This window comes from Mesoplodon mirus, assembly GCF_964341445.2.
Source record: "Mesoplodon mirus genome assembly, contig: SUPER_7_unloc_1, whole genome shotgun sequence".
Classification (NCBI taxonomy): Eukaryota; Metazoa; Chordata; class Mammalia; order Artiodactyla; family Ziphiidae; genus Mesoplodon; species Mesoplodon mirus.
In genome coordinates, this window is record NW_028295815.1 from 5178991 (window position 1) to 5198393 (window position 19403).

Below are 19403 nucleotides of genomic sequence, written 5' to 3' on the forward strand. Positions count from 1 at the left end.
TTTACAGGCGGCAGCCTGGCAACTCCTGCAGAAAGGCCAGCAGAGCCCCACTCACACCGGGCCACCCACAAAGCTGTGGCCCCTCACTCCCACCCACCAGCAGAGCCCCGAGACTGCTGACGGGGCAGAGAATATGGAGTCAGGCACAGCTTCAGGGGCTATTGCTGCCTGGAGCGCTGTTTATATTGACCTCAACGAGGCACACCTGGGGAGGGCGGGCCGGTAGGGTAAGGCTGCCCAGGTCAGCTAATCCACAACCCTCAGGGAATCACATTGTTGAAAATGGACCTCGCTAAGGTAGAAGAGAAGCCAACGGAATAAAGGACACAATGCCATTTGCAGCAACGTAGATGAGTCTAGAAGTAATCACGTGACTTGTAGTAAGTCAGAAAGTGAAAGACACATACCATATCATATCACTTATAGGTGTTACCTAAAAATGGATACCAGGGCAGATACTTCCACGGAGAAGGGCAATCACACATTCATTAAACAAACATATGGTTCACCAATGGAAAGGTGTGAGGATTGGTTTCATTACGATATCGGGGTTAACAGACATATACAAACACAGGTGACATATATAATCACCAAAGACCTACAGAATACCAAGAGAGGACTACTCAACATTCTGTCATAACGTACATGGGAAAAGGATCCCAGGAAGAACAGTCATCTGTATATGTGTAAAAGAACCACATCTTCCACACCTACAACAAGCCAAACATTGTAATCAAACTTGCTGTAATAAAAAATAAAAAAAATAAATTAAAAACACGAACAAGAAGTAGTGAGACAAACTTGAGGGGCTTTCTCCTGGCACATTCCATTCTAAATTCCAATCTAGAACACCACTTCCACTGAGGCTCTCTTGCCCTAGTAACCAGATTTGGTAAGGGTGAACTGCTGCCACCTGGTGGCCGTTTCACACAACAGCAGCTTTAATCCCAGCGCTAATGGTCAGTTGATATTCAAAATCATTGCAGGCCTGTAAATGACACCTGCCCTGAAAACAAATCCTGGGGTCACATATCGACCAAAAAATTCAAAGGACGTCCATATTTCAAAACGACCGTTTCAAAAGGCATATTTTACGCACATTAGTGTTCTGCTTCTTTTCCTTTCTTTCCTTTTTTGTTAAAAAAAAAACTGGAATGGAAAAAGGCATCCCTCAGAATGGGCAAAAATCGTTGCAAACGAATCAATGGACAGAGGTTTAATCTCCAATATATATAAACAGCTCATGCAGCTTAATATTAAAAAAAAACAAACAACCCAATACAAAAATGGGCAGAAGATCTAAAGAGATGTTTCTTCAAAGGAGACACAGAGATGGCCAAGACGCACATGAAAAGCTGCTCAACAGCACTAATTATTAGAGAAATGCAAATCAAAACTACAATGAGGTATCACCTCACACCGGTTAGAATCGGCATCATCAGAAAATCTACAAACAACCAATTCTGGGGAGGGTGTGGACAAAAGGAGCCCTCTTCCACTATTGGTGGGAATGTAAATTGATACAGTCACTATGGAGAACAGTATGGAGTTTCCTTAAAAAAACTAGAAATAGAATTACCATCTGATCCAGCAATCCCACTTCTGGGCATATACCCAGAGAAAACCGTAAATCAAAAAGGCACATTCACCACAATGTTCATTGCAGCACTATTTACAATAGCCAGGTAATGGAAGCAACCTAAATGCCCACAGACAGATGAATGGATAAAGATGTGGTACATATATAAAATGAAATATTACTCGGCCATAAAAAGGAATGAAACTGGGTCATTTGTAGAGACATCGATGGATCAAGAGACTGTCATACAGAATGAAGTCAGAAAGAGGAAACCAAATACTGTATATTAAGGCATATATGGGGAACCTAAAAAATGGTATAGATGAACTGGTTTGCAGTGAAGAAATAGAGACACAGAGGTAGAGAACAAACGTATGGACACCAAGTGTGGGAAGCCATGGGGTGGTGGTGGTGGGATGAGTTGGGAGATTGGGATTGACCTGTATACATTTATATGCCTAAAATACATAACTAATGATAACCTGCTGTATAAAAAAATAAATTAATTAATTTCAAAATTCTAAACAATAAAATTTAAAAATAAAAGAGAAAAAAGTTCTTCCCGTCTCACAGATGTATTTATAGGAATGAATTATTTCCATGCTTATATCTATAAATACATAAAAGAGGAATAAAATCTAACTTGAAACATAAAAGAAAAAAAAAAACCTGAACCCACCATTTATACAGAGGAAAACCCTATCTGGACACTTGCTCCAGCGGTAAACAATTGTGAAATTGGTCAGAGGTGGGGAACCATCTCCCATACAGCCAGCACCCCACCCCCCACACAAGGAGCGTCCTCATTGCAAAGCTGGGGGACTGTGCCGAGGCATCTGTGCGTAAACGTGAGCTGAGCCCCAGGCCAGCTGCTGCTGAACTGTTCCCACCCTTCCCAGGTAAAACACCTGAATATGTACAAGGGCTTGAAAGCCTAGAGGAAGGGCCGTGGAGCCACACCAGCGACAGCACGCAGGCCAACTTGGTGCCTGCAGGCCAGCCAGGGTGGTCCTGGCCCCGGGCGCTCTTCCGGAAGCTTTCCATTGCCCTGCCTGAGATACCCCTCCTGTCCTGGCCCCCACTGCTTTTTTCCTTCCTCACCTCTGTCCGGAGAGAAATTCCAGCGGAAGGTATGGGTGACACATCCTCTTCTTTACAGGCGGCAGCCTGGCAACTCCTGCAGAAAGGCCAGCAGAGCCCCACTCACACCGGGCCACCCACAAAGCTGTGGCCCCTCACTCCCACCCACCAGCAGAGCCCCGAGACTGTTGACGGGGCAGAGAATATGGAGTCAGGCACAGCTTCAGGGGCTATTGCTGCCTGGAGCGCTGTTTATATTGACCTCAACGAGGCACACCTGGGGAGGGCGGGCCGGTAGGGTAAGGCTGCCCAGGTCAGCTAATCCACAACCCTCAGGGAATCACATTGTTGAAAATGGACCTCGCTAAGGCAGAATAGAAGCCAACGGAAAAAAGGACACAATGCTAATTGCAGCACCGTAGATGAGTCTAGAAGTAATCACGTGACTTGTAGTAAGTCAGAAAGTGAAAGACACATACCATATCATATCACTTATAGGTGTTACCTAAAAATGGATACCAGGGCAGATACTTCCACGGAGAAGGGCAATCACAGATTCATTAAACAAACATATGGTTCACCAATGGAAAGGTGTGAGGATTGGTTTCATTACGATATCGGGGTTAACAGACATATACAAACACAGGTGACATATATAATCACCAAAGACCTACAGAATACCAAGAGAGGACTACTCAACATTCTGTCATAACGTACATGGGAAAAGGATCCCAGGAAGAACAGTCATCTGTATATGTGTAAAAGAACCACATCTTCCACACCTACAACAAGCCAAACATTGTAATCAAACTTGCTGTAATAAAAAATAAAAAAAATAAATTAAAAACACGAACAAGAAGTAGTGAGACAAACTTGAGGGGCTTTCTCCTGGCACATTCCATTCTAAATTCCAATCTAGAACACCACTTCCACTGAGGCTCTCTTGCCCTAGTAACCAGATTTGGTAAGGGTGAACTGCTGCCACCTGGTGGCCGTTTCACACAACAGCAGCTTTAATCCCAGCGCTAATGGTCAGTTGATATTCAAAATCATTGCAGGCCTGTAAATGACACCTGCCCTGAAAACAAATCCTGGGGTCACATATCGACCAAAAAATTCAAAGGACGTCCATATTTCAAAACGACCGTTTCAAAAGGCATATTTTACGCACATTAGTGTTCTGCTTCTTTTCCTTTCTTTCCTTTTTTGTTAAAAAAAAAACTGGAATGGAAAAAGGCATCCCTCAGAATGGGCAAAAATCGTTGCAAACGAATCAATGGACAGAGGTTTAATCTCCAATATATATAAACAGCTCATGCAGCTTAATATTAAAAAAAACAAACAACCCAATACAAAAATGGGCAGAAGATCTAAAGAGATGTTTCTTCAAAGGAGACACAGAGATGGCCAAGACGCACATGAAAAGCTGCTCAACAGCACTAATTATTAGAGAAATGCAAATCAAAACTACAATGAGGTATCACCTCACACCGGTTAGAATCGGCATCATCAGAAAATCTACAAACAACCAATTCTGGGGAGGGTGTGGACAAAAGGAGCCCTCTTCCACTATTGGTGGGAATGTAAATTGATACAGTCACTATGGAGAACAGTATGGAGTTTCCTTAAAAAAACTAGAAATAGAATTACCATCTGATCCAGCAATCCCACTTCTGGGCATATACCCAGAGAAAACCGTAAATCAAAAAGGCACATTCACCACAATGTTCATTGCAGCACTATTTACAATAGCCAGGTAATGGAAGCAACCTAAATGCCCACAGACAGATGAATGGATAAAGATGTGGTACATATATAAAATGAAATATTACTCGGCCATAAAAAGGAATGAAACTGGGTCATTTGTAGAGACATCGATGGATCAAGAGACTGTCATACAGAATGAAGTCAGAAAGAGGAAACCAAATACTGTATATTAAGGCATATATGGGGAACCTAAAAAATGGTATAGATGAACTGGTTTGCAGTGAAGAAATAGAGACACAGAGGTAGAGAACAAACGTATGGACACCAAGTGTGGGAAGCCATGGGGTGGTGGTGGTGGGATGAGTTGGGAGATTGGGATTGACCTGTATACATTTATATGCCTAAAATACATAACTAATAATAACCTGCTGTATAAAAAAATAAATTAATTAATTTCAAAATTCTAAACAATAAAATTTAAAAATAAAAGAGAAAAAAGTTCTTCCCGTCTCACAGATGTATTTATAGGAATGAATTATTTCCATGCTTATATCTATAAATACATAAAAGAGGAATAAAATCTAACTTGAAACATAAAAGAAAAAAAAAAACCTGAACCCACCATTTATACAGAGGAAAACCCTATCTGGACACTTGCTCCAGCGGTAAACAATTGTGAAATTGGTCAGAGGTGGGGAACCATCTCCCATACAGCCAGCACCCCACCCCCCACACAAGGAGCGTCCTCATTGCAAAGCTGGGGGACTGTGCCGAGGCATCTGTGCGTAAACGTGAGCTGAGCCCCAGGCCAGCTGCTGCTGAACTGTTCCCACCCTTCCCAGGTAAAACACCTGAATATGTACAAGGGCTTGAAAGCCTAGAGGAAGGGCCGTGGAGCCACACCAGCGACAGCACGCAGGCCAACTTGGTGCCTGCAGGCCAGCCAGGGTGGTCCTGGCCCCGGGCGCTCTTCCGGAAGCTTTCCATTGCCCTGCCTGAGATACCCCTCCTGTCCTGGCCCCCACTGCTTTTTTCCTTCCTCACCTCTGTCCGGAGAGAAATTCCAGCGGAAGGTATGGGTGACACATCCTCTTCTTTACAGGCGGCAGCCTGGCAACTCCTGCAGAAAGGCCAGCAGAGCCCCACTCACACCGGGCCACCCACAAAGCTGTGGCCCCTCACTCCCACCCACCAGCAGAGCCCCGAGACTGTTGACGGGGCAGAGAATATGGAGTCAGGCACAGCTTCAGGGGCTATTGCTGCCTGGAGCGCTGTTTATATTGACCTCAACGAGGCACACCTGGGGAGGGCGGGCCGGTAGGGTAAGGCTGCCCAGGTCAGCTCATCCACAACCCTCAGGGAATCACATTGTTGAAAATGGAGCTCGCTAAAGCAGAATAGAAGCCAACGGAAAAAAGGACACAATGCTAATTGCAGCACCGTAGATGAGTCTAGAAGTAATCACGTGACTTGTAGTAAGTCAGAAAGTGAAAGACACATACCATATCATATCACTTATAGGTGTTACCTAAAAATGGATACCGGGGCAGATACTTCCACGGAGAAGGGCAATCACACATTCATTAAACAAACATATGGTTCACCAATGGAAAGGTGTGAGGATTGGTTTCATTACGATATCGGGGTTAACAGACATATACAAACACAGGTGACATATATAATCACCAATGACCTACAGAATACCAAGAGAGGACTACTCAACATTCTGTCATAACGTACATGGGAAAAGGATCCCAGGAAGAACAGTCATCTGTATATGTGTAAAAGAACCACATCTTCCACACCTACAACAAGCCAAACATTGTAATCAAACTTGCTGTAATAAAAAATAAAAAAAATAAATTAAAAACACGAACAAGAAGTAGTGAGACAAACTTGAGGGGCTTTCTCCTGGCACATTCCATTCTAAATTCCAATCTAGAACACCACTTCCACTGAGGCTCTCTTGCCCTAGTAACCAGATTTGGTAAGGGTGAACTGCTGCCACCTGGTGGCCGTTTCACACAACAGCAGCTTTAATCCCAGCGCTAATGGTCAGTTGATATTCAAAATCATTGCAGGCCTGTAAATGACACCTGCCCTGAAAACAAATCCTGGGGTCACATATCGACCAAAAAATTCAAAGGACGTCCATATTTCAAAACGACCGTTTCAAAAGGCATATTTTACGCACATTAGTGTTCTGCTTCTTTTCCTTTCTTTCCTTTTTTGTTAAAAAAAAAACTGGAATGGAAAAAGGCATCCCTCAGAATGGGCAAAAATCGTTGCAAACGAATCAATGGACAGAGGTTTAATCTCCAATATATATAAACAGCTCATGCAGCTTAATATTAAAAAAAAACAAACAACCCAATACAAAAATGGGCAGAAGATCTAAAGAGATGTTTCTTCAAAGGAGACACAGAGATGGCCAAGACGCACATGAAAAGCTGCTCAACAGCACTAATTATTAGAGAAATGCAAATCAAAACTACAATGAGGTATCACCTCACACCGGTTAGAATCGGCATCATCAGAAAATCTACAAACAACCAATTCTGGGGAGGGTGTGGACAAAAGGAGCCCTCTTCCACTATTGGTGGGAATGTAAATTGATACAGTCACTATGGAGAACAGTATGGAGTTTCCTTAAAAAAACTAGAAATAGAATTACCATCTGATCCAGCAATCCCACTTCTGGGCATATACCCAGAGAAAACCGTAAATCAAAAAGGCACATTCACCACAATGTTCATTGCAGCACTATTTACAATAGCCAGGTAATGGAAGCAACCTAAATGCCCACAGACAGATGAATGGATAAAGATGTGGTACATATATAAAATGAAATATTACTCGGCCATAAAAAGGAATGAAACTGGGTCATTTGTAGAGACATCGATGGATCAAGAGACTGTCATACAGAATGAAGTCAAAAAGAGGAAACCAAATACTGTATATTAAGGCATATATGGGGAACCTAAAAAATGGTATAGATGAACTGGTTTGCAGCGAAGAAATAGAGACACAGAGGTAGAGAACAAACGTATGGACACCAAGTGTGGGAAGCCATGGGGTGGTGGTGGTGGGATGAGTTGGGAGATTGGGATTGACCTGTGTACATTTATATGCATAAAATACATAACTAATAATAACCTGCTGTATAAAAAAATAAATTAATTAATTTCAAAATTCTAAACAATAAAATTTAAAAATAAAAGAGAAAAAAGTTCTTCCCGTCTCACAGATGTATTTATAGGAATGAATTATTTCCATGCTTATATCTATAAATACATAAAAGAGGAATAAAATCTAACTTGAAACATAAAAGAAAAAAAAAACCTGAACCCACCATTTATACAGAGGAAAACCCTATCTGGACACTTGCTCCAGCGGTAAACAATTGTGAAATTGGTCAGAGGTGTGGAACCATCTCCCATTCAGCCAGCACCCCACCCCCCACACAAGGAGCGTCCTCATTGCAAAGCTGGGGGACTGTGCCGAGGCATCTGTGCGTAAACGTGAGCTGAGCCCCAGGCCAGCTGCTGCTGAACTGTTCCCACCCTTCCCAGGTAAAACACCTGAATATGTACAAGGGCTTGAAAGCCTAGAGGAAGGGCCGTGGAGCCACACCAGCGACAGCACGCAGGCCAACTTGGTGCCTGCAGGCCAGCCAGGGTGGTCCTGGCCCCGGGCGCTCTTCCGGAAGCTTTCCATTGCCCTGCCTGAGATACCCCTCCTGTCCTGGCCCCCACTGCTTTTTTCCTTCCTCACCTCTGTCCGGAGAGAAATTCCAGCGGAAGGTATGGGTGACACATCCTCTTCTTTACAGGCGGCAGCCTGGCAACTCCTGCAGAAAGGCCAGCAGAGCCCCACTCACACCGGGCCACCCACAAAGCTGTGGCCCCTCACTCCCACCCACCAGCAGAGCCCCGAAACTGTTGACGGGGCAGAGAATATGGAGTCAGGCACAGCTTCAGGGGCTATTGCTGCCTGGAGCGCTGTTTATATTGACCTCAACGAGGCACACCTGGGGAGGGCGGGCCGGTAGTGTAAGGCTGCCCAGGTCAGCTAATCCACAACCCTCAGGGAATCACATTGTTGAAAATGGACCTCGCTAAGGCAGAATAGAAGCCAACGGAAAAAAGGACACAATGCTAATTGCAGCACCGTAGATGAGTCTAGAAGTAATCACGTGACTTGTAGTAAGTCAGAAAGTGAAAGACACATACCATATCATATCACTTATAGGTGTTACCTAAAAATGGATACCAGGGCAGATACTTCCACGGAGAAGGGCAATCACAGATTCATTAAACATACTTATGGTTCACCAATGGAAAGGTGTGAGGATTGGTTTCATTACGATATCGGGGTTAACAGACATATACAAACACAGGTGACATATATAATCACCAAAGACCTACAGAATACCAAGAGAGGACTACTCAACATTCTGTCATAACGTACATGGGAAAAGGATCCCAGGAAGAACAGTCATCTGTATATGTGTAAAAGAACCACATCTTCCACACCTACAACAAGCCAAACATTGTAATCAAACTTGCTGTAATAAAAAATAAAAAAATTAAATTAAAAACACGAACAAGAAGTAGTGAGACAAACTTGAGGGGCTTTCTCCTGGCACATTCCATTCTAAATTCCAATCTAGAACACCACTTCCACTGAGGCTCTCTTGCCCTAGTAACCAGATTTGGTAAGGGTGAACTGCTGCCACCTGGTGGCCGTTTCACACAACAGCAGCTTTAATCCCAGCGCTAATGGTCAGTTGATATTCAAAATCATTGCAGGCCTGTAAATGACACCTGCCCTGAAAACAAATCCTGGGGTCACATATCGACCAAAAAATTCAAAGGACGTCCATATTTCAAAACGACCGTTTCAAAAGGCATATTTTACGCACATTAGTGTTCTGCTTCTTTTCCTTTCTTTCCTTTTTTGTTAAAAAAAAAACTGGAATGGAAAAAGGCATCCCTCAGAATGGGCAAAAATCGTTGCAAACGAATCAATGGACAGAGGTTTAATCTCCAATATATATAAACAGCTCATGCAGCTTAATATTAAAAAAAACAAACAACCCAATACAAAAATGGGCAGAAGATCTAAAGAGATGTTTCTTCAAAGGAGACACAGAGATGGCCAAGACGCACATTAAAAGCTGCTCAACAGCACTAATTATTAGAGAAATGCAAATCAAAACTACAATGAGGTATCACCTCACACCCGTTAGAATCGGCATCATCAGAAAATCTACAAACAACCAATTCTGGGGAGGGTGTGGACAAAAGGAGCCCTCTTCCACTATTGGTGGGAATGTAAATTGATACAGTCACTATGGAGAACAGTATGGAGTTTCCTTAAGAAAACTAGAAATAGAATTACCATCTGATCCAGCAATCCCACTTCTGGGCATATACCCAGAGAAAACCGTAAATCAAAAAGGCACATTCACCACAATGTTCATTGAAGCACTATTTACAATAGCCAGGTAATGGAAGCAACCTAAATGCCCACAGACAGATGAATGGATAAAGATGTGGTACATATATAAAATGAAATATTACTCGGCCATAAAAAGGAATGAAACTGGGTCATTTGTAGAGACATCGATGGATCAAGAGACTGTCATACAGAATGAAGTCAAAAAGAGGAAACCAAATACTGAATATTAAAGCATATATGTGGAACCTAAAAAATGGTACAGATGAACTGGTTTGCAGCGAAGAAATAGAGACACAGAGGTAGGGAACAAACGTATGGACACCAAGTGTGGGAAGCCATGGGGTGGTGGTGGTGGGATGAGTTGGGAGATTGGGATTGACCTGTATACATTTATATGCATAAAATACATAACTAATAATAACCTGCTGTATAAAAAAATAAATTAATTAATTTCAAAATTCTAAACAATAAAATTTAAAAATAAAAGAGAAAAAAGTTCTTCCCGTCTCACAGATGTATTTATAGGAATGAATTATTTCCATGCTTATATCTATAAATACATAAAAGAGGAATAAAATCTAACTTGAATCATAAAAGAAAAAAAAACCTGAACCCACCATTTATAGAGAGGAAAACCCTATCTGGACACTTGCTCCAGCGGTAAACAATTGTGAAATTGGTCAGAGGTGGGGAACCATCTCCCATACAGCCAGCACCCCACCCCCCACACAAGGAGCGTCCTCATTGCAAAGCTGGGGGACTGTGCCGAGGCATCTGTGCGTAAACGTGAGCTGAGCCCCAGGCCAGCTGCTGCTGAACTGTTCCCACCCTTCCCAGGTAAAACACCTGAATATGTACAAGGGCTTGAAAGCCTAGAGGAAGGGCCGTGGAGCCACACCAGCGACAGCACGCAGGCCAACTTGGTGCCTGCAGGCCAGCCAGGGTGGTCCTGGCCCCGGGCGCTCTTCCGGAAGCTTTCCATTGCCCTGCCTGAGATACCCCTCCTGTCCTGGCCCCCACTGCTTTTTTCCTTCCTCACCTCTGTCCGGAGAGAAATTCCAGCGGAAGGTATGGGTGACACATCCTCTTCTTTACAGGTGTCAGCCTGGCAACTCCTGCAGAAAGGCCAGCAGAGCCCCACTCACACCGGGCCACCCACAAAGCTGTGGCCCCTCACTCCCACCCACCAGCAGAGCCCCGAGACTGCTGACGGGGCAGAGAATATGGAGTCAGGCACAGCTTCAGGGGCTATTGCTGCCTGGAGCGCTGTTTATATTGACCTCAATGAGGCACACCTGGGGAGGGCGGGCCGGCAGGGTAAGGCTGCCCAGGTCAGCTAATCCACAACCCTCAGGGAATCACATTGTTGAAAATGGACCTCGCTAAGGCAGAATAGAAGCCAACGGAAAAAAGGACACAATGCTAATTGCAGCACCGTAGATGAGTCTAGAAGTAATCACGTGACTTGTAGTAAGTCAGAAAGTGAAAGACACATACCATATCATATCACTTATAGGTGTTACCTAAAAATGGATACCAGGGCAGATACTTCCACGGAGAAGGGCAATCACAGATTCATTAAACATACTTATGGTTCACCAAAGGAAAGGTGTGAGGATTGGTTTCATTACGATATCGCGGTTAACATACATATACAAACACAGGTGACATATATAATCACCAAAGACCTACAGAATACCAAGAGAGGACTACTCAACATTCTGTCATAACGTACATGGGAAAAGGATCCCAGGAAGAACAGTCATCTGTATATGTGTAAAAGAACCACATCTTCCACACCTACAACAAGCCAAACATTGTAATCAAACTTGCTGTAATAAAAAATAAAAAAATTAAATTAAAAACTCGAACAAGAAGTAGTGAGACAAACTTGAGGGGCTTTCTCCTGGCACATTCCATTCTAAATTCCAATCTAGAACACCACTTCCACTGAGGCTCTCTTGCCCTAGTAACCAGATTTGGTAAGGGTGAACTGCTGCCACCTGGTGGCCGTTTCACACAACAGCAGCTTTAATCCCAGCGCTAATGGTCAGTTGATATTCAAAATCATTGCAGGCCTGTAAATGACAGCTGCCCTGAAAGCAAATCCTGGGGTCACATATCGACCAAAAAATTCAAAGGACGTCCATATTTCAAAACGACCGTTTCAAAAGGCATATTTTACGCACATTAGTGTTCTGCTTCTTTTCCTTTCTTTCCTTTTTTGTTAAAAAAAAAAAACTGGAATGGAAAAAGGCATCCCTCAGAATGGGCAAAAATCGTTGCAAACGAATCAATGGACAGAGGTTTAATCTCCAATATATATAAACAGCTCATGCAGCTTAATATTAAAAAAAACAAACAACCCAATACAAAAATGGGCAGAAGATCTAAAGAGATGTTTCTTCAAAGGAGACACAGAGATGGCCAAGACGCACATTAAAAGCTGCTCAACAGCACTAATTATTAGAGAAATGCAAATCAAAACTACAATGAGGTATCACCTCACACCCGTTAGAATCGGCATCATCAGAAAATCTACAAACAACCAATTCTGGGGAGGGTGTGGACAAAAGGAGCCCTCTTCCACTATTGGTGGGAATGTAAATTGATACAGTCACTATGGAGAACAGTATGGAGTTTCCTTAAGAAAACTAGAAATAGAATTACCATCTGATCCAGCAATCCCACTTCTGGGCATATACCCAGAGAAAACCGTAAATCAAAAAGGCACATTCACCACAATGTTCATTGCAGCACTATTTACAATAGCCAGGTAATGGAAGCAACCTAAATGCCCACAGACAGATGAATGGATAAAGATGTGGTACATATATAAAATGAAATATTACTCGGCCATAAAAAGGAATGAAACTGGGTCATTTGTAGAGACATCGATGGATCAAGAGACTGTCATACAGAATGAAGTCAGAAAGAGGAAACCAAATACTGAATATTAAAGCATATATGTGGAACCTAAAAAATGGTACAGATGAACTGGTTTGCAGCGAAGAAATAGAGACACAGAGGTAGGGAACAAACGTATGGACACCAAGTGTGGGAAGCCATGGGGTGGTGGTGGTGGGATGAGTTGGGAGATTGGGATTGACCTGTATACATTTATATGCATAAAATACATAACTAATAATAACCTGCTGTATAAAAAAATAAATTAATTAATTTCAAAATTCTAAACAATAAAATTTAAAAATAAAAGAGAAAAAAGTTCTTCCCGTCTCACAGATGTATTTATAGGAATGAATTATTTCCATGCTTATATCTATAAATACATAAAAGAGGAATAAAATCTAACTTGAATCATAAAAGAAAAAAAAACCTGAACCCACCATTTATAGAGAGGAAAACCCTATCTGGACACTTGCTCCAGCGGTAAACAATTGTGAAATTGGTCAGAGGTGGGGAACCATCTCCCATACAGCCAGCACCCCACCCCCCACACAAGGAGCGTCCTCATTGCAAAGCTGGGGGACTGTGCCGAGGCATCTGTGCGTAAACGTGAGCTGAGCCCCAGGCCAGCTGCTGCTGAACTGTTCCCACCCTTCCCAGGTAAAACACCTGAATATGTACAAGGGCTTGAAAGCCTAGAGGAAGGGCCGTGGAGCCACACCAGAGACAGCACGCAGGCCAACTTGGTGCCTGCAGGCCAGCCAGGGTGGTCCTGGCCCCGGGCGCTCTTCCGGAAGCTTTCCATTGCCCTGCCTGAGATACCCCTCCTGTCCTGGCCCCCACTGCTTTTTTCCTTCCTCACCTCTGTCCGGAGAGAAATTCCAGCGGAAGGTATGGGTGACACATCCTCTTCTTTACAGGTGTCAGCCTGGCAACTCCTGCAGAAAGGCCAGCAGAGCCCCACTCACACCGGGCCACCCACAAAGCTGTGGCCCCTCACTCCCACCCACCAGCAGAGCCCCGAGACTGCTGACGGGGCAGAGAATATGGAGTCAGGCACAGCTTCAGGGGCTATTGCTGCCTGGAGCGCTGTTTATATTGACCTCAACGAGGCACACCTGGGGAGGGCGGGCCGGCAGGGTAAGGCTGCCCAGGTCAGCTAATCCACAACCCTCAGGGAATCACATTGTTGAAAATGGACCTCGCTAAGGCAGAATAGAAGCCAACGGAAAAAAGGACACAATGCTAATTGCAGCACCGTAGATGAGTCTAGAAGTAATCACGTGACTTGTAGTAAGTCAGAAAGTGAAAGACACATACCATATCATATCACTTATAGGTGTTACCTAAAAATGGATACCAGGGCAGATACTTCCACGGAGAAGGGCAATCACAGATTCATTAAACAAACTTATGGTTCACCAAAGGAAAGGTGTGAGGATTGGTTTCATTACGATATCGGGGTTAACATACATATACAAACACAGGTGACATATATAATCACCAAAGACCTACAGAATACCAAGAGAGGACTACTCAACATTCTGTCATAACGTACATGGGAAAAGGATCCCAGGAAGAACAGTCATCTGTATATGTGTAAAAGAACCACATCTTCCACACCTACAACAAGCCAAACATTGTAATCAAACTTGCTGTAATAAAAAATAAAAAAATTAAATTAAAAACACGAACAAGAAGTAGTGAGACAAACTTGAGGGGCTTTCTCCTGGCACATTCCATTCTAAATTCCAATCTAGTACACCACTTCCACTGAGGCTCTCTTGCCCTAGTAACCAGATTTGGTAAGGGTGAACTGCTGCCACCTTGTGGCCGTTTCACACAACAGCAGCTTTAATCCCAGCGCTAATGGTCAGTTGATATTCAAAATCATTGCAGGCCTGTAAATGACACCTGCCCTGAAAACAAATCCTGGGGTCACATATCGACCAAAAAATTCAAAGGACGTCCATATTTCAAAACGACCGTTTCAAAAGGCATATTTTACGCACATTAGTGTTCTGCTTCTTTTCCTTTCTTTCCTTTTTTGTTAAAAAAAAAACGGGAATGGAAAAAGGCATCCCTCAGAATGGGCAAAAATCGTTGCAAACGAATCAATGGACAGAGGTTTAACCTCCAATATATATAAACAGCTCATGCAGCTTAATATTAAAAAAACAAACAACCCAATACAAAATTGGCAGAAGATCTAAAGAGATGTTTCTTCAAAGGAGACACAGAGATGGCCAAGACGCACATGAAAAGCTGCTCAACAGCACTAATTATTAGAGAAATGCAAATCAAAACTACAATGAGGTATCACCTCACACCCGTTAGAATCGGCATCATCAGAAAATCTACAAACAACCAATTCTGGGGAGGGTGTGGACAAAAGGAGCCCTCTTCCACTATTGGTGGGAATGTAAATTGATACAGTCACTATGGAGAACAGTATGGAGTTTCCTTAAAAAAACTAGAAATAGAATTACCATCTGATCCAGCAATCCCACTTCTGGGCATATACCCAGAGAAAACCGTAAATCAAAAAGGCACATTCACCACAATGTTCATTGCAGCACTATTTACAATAGCCAGGTAATGGAAGCAACCTAAATGCCCACAGACAGATGAATGGATAAAGATGTGGTACATATATAAAATGGAATATTACTCGGCCATAAAAAGGAATGAAACTGGGTCATTTGTAGAGACATCGATGGATCAAGAGACTGTCATACAGAATGAAGTCAGAAAGAGGAAACCAAATACTGAATATTAAGGCATATATGTGGAACCTAAAAAATGGTACAGATGAACTGGTTTGCAGCGAAGAAATAGAGACACAGAGGTAGGGAACAAACGTATGGACACCAAGTGTGGGAAGCCATGGGGTGGTGGTGGTGGGATGAGTTGGGAGATTGGGATTGACCTGTATACATTTATATGCATAAAATACATAACTAATAATAACCTGCTGTATAAAAAAAATAAATTAATTAATTTCAAAATTCTAAACAATAAAATTTAAAAATAAAAGAGAAAAAAGTTCTTCCCGTCTCACAGATGTATTTATAGGAATGAATTATTTCCATGCTTATATCTATAAATACATAAAAGAGGAATAAAATCTAACTTGAATCATAAAAGAAAAAAAAACCTGAACCCACCATTTATAGAGAGGAAAACCCTATCTGGACACTTGCTCCAGCGGTAAACAATTGTGAAATTGGTCAGAGGTGGGGAACCATCTCCCATACAGCCAGCACCCCACCCCCCACACAAGGAGCGTCCTCATTGCAAAGCTGGGGGACTGTGCCGAGGCATCTGTGCGTAAACGTGAGCTGAGCCCCAGGCCAGCTGCTGCTGAACTGTTCCCACCCTTCCCAGGTAAAACACCTGAATATGTACAAGGGCTTGAAAGCCTAGAGGAAGGGCCGTGGAGCCACACCAGCGACAGCACGCAGGCCAACTTGGTGCCTGCAGGCCAGCCAGGGTGGTCCTGGCCCCGGGCGCTCTTCCGGAAGCTTTCCATTGCCCTGCCTGAGATACCCCTCCTGTCCTGGCCCCCACTGCTTTTTTCCTTCCTCACCTCTGTCCGGAGAGAAATTCCAGCGGAAGGTATGGGTGACACATCCTCTTCTTTACAGGTGTCAGCCTGGCAACTCCTGCAGAAAGGCCAGCAGAGCCCCACTCACACCGGGCCACCCACAAAGCTGTGGCCCCTCACTCCCACCCACCAGCAGAGCCCCGAGACTGCTGACGGGGCAGAGAATATGGAGTCAGGCACAGCTTCAGGGGCTATTGCTGCCTGGAGCGCTGTTTATATTGACCTCAATGAGGCACACCTGGGGAGGGCGGGCCGGCAGGGTAAGGCTGCCCAGGTCAGCTAATCCACAACCCTCAGGGAATCACATTGTTGAAAATGGACCTCGCTAAGGCAGAATTGAAGCCAACGGAAAAAAGGACACAATGCTAATTGCAGCACCGTAGATGAGTCTAGAAGTAATCACGTGACTTGTAGTAAGTCAGAAAGTGAAAGACACATACCATATCATATCACTTATAGGTGTTACCTAAAAATGGATACCAGGGCAGATATTTCCACGGAGAAGGGCAATCACAGATTCATTAAACAAACTTATGGTTCACGAATGGAAAGGTGTGAGGATTGGTTTCATTATGATATCGGGGATAACAGACATATACAAACACAGGCGACATATATAATCACCAAAGACCTACAGAATACCAAGAGAGGACTACTCAACATTCTGTCATAACGTACATGGGAAAAGGATCCCAGGAAGAAGAGACATCTGTGTATGTGTAAAAGAACCACATCTTCCACACCTACAACAAGCCAAACATTGTAATCAAACTTGCTGTAATAAAAAATAAAAAAAATTAAATTAAAAACACGAACAAGAAGTAGTGAGACAAACTTGAGGGGCTTTCTCCTGGCACATTCCATTCTAAATTCCAATCTAGAACACCACTTCCACTGAGGCTCTCTTGCCAGAATAACCAGATTTGGTAAGGGTGAACTGCTGCCACCTTGTGGCCGTTTCACACAACAGCAGCTTTAATCCCAGCGCTAATGGTTAGTTGATATTCAAAATCATTGCTGGCCTGTAAATGACACCTGCCCTGAAAACAAATCCTGGGGTCACATATCGACCAAAAAATTCAAAGGACGTCCATATTTCAAAACGACCGTTTCAAAAGGCATATTTTACGCACATTAGTGTTCTGCTTCTTTTCCTTTCTTTCCTTTTTTGTTAAAAAAAAATGGGAATGGAAAAAGGCGTCCCTCAGAATGGGCAAAAATCGTTGCAAACGAATCAATGGACAGAGGTTTAATCTCCAATATATATAAACAGCTCATGCAGCTTAATATTAAAAAAACAAACAACCCAATACAAAAATGGGCAGAAGATCTAAAGAGATGTTTCTTCAAAGGAGACACAGAGATGGCCAAGACGCACATGAAAAGCTGCTCAACAGCACTAATTATTAGAGAAATGCAAATCAAAACTACAATGATGTATCACCTCACACCCGTTAGAATCGGCATCATCAGAAAATCTACAAACAACCAATTCTGGGGAGGGTGTGGACAAAAGGAGCCCTCTTCCACTATTGGTGGGAATGTAAATTGATACAGTCACTATGGAGAACAGTATGGAGTTTCCTTAAAAAAACTAGAAATAGAATTACCATCTGATCCAGCAATCCCACTTCTGGGCATATACCCAGAGAAAACCGTAAATCAAAAAGGCACATTCACCACAATGTTCATTGCAGCACTATTTACAATAGCCAGGTAATGGAAGCAACCTAAATGCCCACAGACAGATGAATGGATAAAGATGTGGTACATATATAAAATGAAATATTACTCGGCCATAAAAAGGAATGAAACTGGGTCATTTGTAGAGACATCGATGGATCGAGAGACTGTCATACAGAATGAAGTCAGAAAGAGGAAACCAAATACTGTATATTAAGGCATATATGGGGAACCTAAAAAATGGTACAGATGAACTGGTTTGCAGCGAAGAAATAGAGACACAGAGGTAGAGAACAAACGTATGGACACCAAGTGTGGGAAGCCATGGGGTGGTGGTGGTGGGATGAGTTGGGAGATTGGGATTGACCTGTATACATTTATATGCATAAAATACATAACTAATAATAACCTGCTGTATAAAAAAATAAATTAATTAATTTCAAAATTCTAAACAATAAAATTTAAAAATAAAAGAGAAAAAAGTTCTTCCCGTCTCACAGATGTATTTATAAGAATGAATTATTTCCATGCTTATATCTATAAATACATAAAAGAGGAATAAAATCTAACTTGAAACATAAAAGAAAAAAAAAAACTGAACCCACCATTTATAGAGAGGAAAACCCTATCTGGACACTTGCTCCAGCGGTAAACAATTCTGAAATTGGTCAGACGTGGGGAACCATCTCCCATACAGCCAGCACCCCACCCCCCACACAAGGAGCGTCCTCATTGCAAAGCTGGGGGACTGTGCCGAGGCATCTGTGCGTAAACGTGAGCTGAGCCCCAGGCCAGCTGCTGCTGAACTGTTCCCACCCTTCCCAGGTAAAACACCTGAATATGTACAAGGGCTTGAAAGCCTAGAGGAAGGGCCGTGGAGCCACACCAGCGACAGCACGCAGGCCAACTTGGTGCCTGCAGGCCAGCCAGGGTGGTCCTGGCCCCGGGCGCTCTTCTGGAAGCTTTCCATTGCCCTGCCTGAGGTACCCCTCCTGTCCTGGCCCCCACTGCTTTTTTCCTTCCTCACCTCTGTCCGGAGAGAAATTCCAGCGGAAGGTATGGGTGACACATCCTCTTCTTTACAGGTGTCAGCCTGGCAACTCCTGCAGAAAGGCCAGCAGAGCCCCACTCACACCGGGCCACCCACAAAGCTGTGGCCCCTCACTCCCACCCACCAGCAGAGCCCCGAGACTGCTGACGGGGCAGAGAATATGGAGTCAGGCACAGCTTCAGGGGCTATTGCTGCCTGGAGCGCTGTTTATATTGACCTCAACGAGGCACACCTGGGGAGGGCGGGCCGGCAGTGTATGGCTGCCCAGGTCAGCTAATCCACAACCCTCAGGGAATCACATTGTTGAAAATGGACCTCGCTAAGGC

The 19403-nt window shown here is 43.5% G+C and overlaps 1 long non-coding RNA gene across 1 annotated transcript in view; it reads left to right on the forward strand.

The window, feature by feature from the left end:
• The window catches only part of LOC309809048, a 1043528-nt gene extending 1024913 nt beyond the window's left edge, over positions 1-18615 (forward strand). The window contains exon 3 of the long non-coding RNA XR_014294799.1: positions 18510-18615. This is a non-coding gene — a long non-coding RNA (uncharacterized lncRNA). The remainder of the gene's footprint in view (positions 1-18509) is intronic.
• Positions 18616-19403: the final 788 nt, after the last annotated feature.